Below are 2,426 nucleotides of genomic sequence, written 5' to 3'. Positions count from 1 at the left end.
GTTCATCACGAAGCTCTTGTAGCTTGGTGGCAGTGATTGAAGAATTATGTCAATGACACTATCATCAGGTAGATTAACTCCCAATTGAATCAAGTGATTATTATACCCAGACATTTTGAGTATGTGTTCATTGACAGAACTATTCTCCTCCATCTTACAGCTATAGAACTTATTGGAGACTTCATATCTCTCAATCCGGGCATTTACTTGAAATATTAACTTCAACTCCTGGAACATCTCATATGCTCCATGACGTTCAAAACATTGTTGAAGACCCGGTTCCAAGATGTAAAGCATGGCACACTGAACTATCGAGTAGTCATCAGCTTTGCTCTGCCAGACGTTCTTAACGTCGTTAGTTGCATCTGCAGCAGGCCTGGCACCCAGCGGTGCTTCCAGGACGTAATTCTTCTATGTAGCAATGAGGATAATCCTCAGGTTACGGAACCAGTCCGTGTAATTGCTACCATCATCTTTCAACTTAGCTTTCTCAAGGAACGCATTAAAATTCAACGGAACAACAGCACGAGCCATCTATCTACAACAAACATAGACAAGCAAAATACTATCAGGTACTAAGTTCATGATAAATTTAAGTTCAATTAATCATATTGCTTAAGAACTCCCACTTAGACAGACATCTCTCTAGTCATCTAAGTGATCACGTGATCCAAATCAACTAAACCATGTCTGATCATCACGTGAGATGAAGTAGTTTCAATGGTGAACATCACTATGTTGATCATATCTACTATATGATTCACGTTCAACCTTTCGGTCTCCGTGTTCCGAGGCCATATCTGTATATGCTAGGCTCGTCAAGTTTAACCTAAGTATTATGCGTGTGCAACTGTTTTGCACCCGTTGTATTTGAACGTAGAGCCTATCACACCTGATCATCACGTGGTGTCTCAGCACGAAGAACTTTCGCAATGGTGCATACTCAGGGAGAACACTTCTTGATAATTTAGTGAGAGATAATCTTAAAATGCTACCGTCAATCGAAGCAAGATAAGATGCATAAAGGATAAACATCACATGCAATCAATATAAGTGATATGATATGGCCATCATCATCTTGTGCTTGTGATCTCCATCTCCGAAGCACCTTCGTGATCACCATCGTCACCGGCGCGACACCTTGATCTCTATCATAGCATCATTGTCGTTACACCATCTATTGCTTCTACGACTATCGCTACCGCTTAGTGATAAAGTAAAGCAATTACAGTGCGTTTGCATTTCATACAATAAAGCGACAACCATATGGCTCCTGCCAGTTGCCGATAACTTCGGTTACAAAACATGATCATCTCATACAATAAAATATAGCATCACGTCTTGACCATATCACATCACAACATGCCCTGCAAAAACAAGTTAGACGTCCTCTACTTTGTTGTTGCAAATTTTACGTGGCTGCTACGGGCTGAGCAAGAACCGTTCTTACCTACGCATCAAAACCACAACGATAGTTCGTCAAGTTAGTGTTGTTTTAACCTTCGCAAGGACCGGGCGTAGCCACACTCGGTTCAACTAAAGTTGGAGAAACATACACCCGCTAGTCACCTGTGTGCGAAGCACGGAGGTAAAACCAGTCTCGCGTAAGCGTACGCGTAATGTCGGTCCGGGCTGCTTCATCCAACAATACCGCCGAACCAAAGTATGACATGCTGGTAAGCAGTATGACTTGTATCGCCCACAACTCACTTTTGTTCTACTCGTGCATATAACATCAACGCATAAAACCTAGGCTCGGATGCCACTGTTGGGGAACATAGTAATTTCAAAAATTTCCTATGCACACGCAAGATCATGGTGATGCATAACAACGAGAGGGGAGAGTGTGTCCACGTACCCTCGTAGACCAAAAGTGGAAGCGTTATGACAACGCGGTTGATGTTGTCGTACGTCTTCACGATCCGACCGATCCAAGCACCGAACGTACGGCACCTCCGAGTTCAGCACACGTTCAGCTCGATGACGATCCCCGGACTCCGATCCAGCAGGGTGTCAGGAATGAGTTCCGTCAGCACGACGGCGTGGTGACGATGATGATGTTCTACCGATGCAGGGCTTCGCCTAAGCACCGCAACGATATGACCGAGGTGGAATATGGTGGAGGGGGCACCGCACACGGCTAAGGAACGATCACGAAGATCAACTTGTGTGTCTAGAGGTTCCCCTGCCCCTGTATATAAAGGAGGGAGGGGGGAGGTGCGGCCGGCCCCCTAGGGGTGCGCCTGGAGGAGTCCTACTCCCACCGGGAGTAGGACTCCCCCCTCTTGCCTTGTTGGAGAAGGAAGGGGGAAGGGGGAAAGAGGAAAGGGGGGCGCCGCCCCCCCCCCTTCCTTGTCCTATTCAGACTAGGGGGAGGGGGCGCGTGGCTTGCCCTGGCCGGCCCTCCTCTTCTCCCTTATGGCCCA

Source organism: Triticum dicoccoides, chromosome 3B (assembly GCF_002162155.2).
Source record: "Triticum dicoccoides isolate Atlit2015 ecotype Zavitan chromosome 3B, WEW_v2.0, whole genome shotgun sequence".
Lineage (NCBI taxonomy): Eukaryota > Viridiplantae > Streptophyta > Magnoliopsida > Poales > Poaceae > Triticum > Triticum dicoccoides.
Note: the sequence above shows the minus strand (reverse complement) of the source record.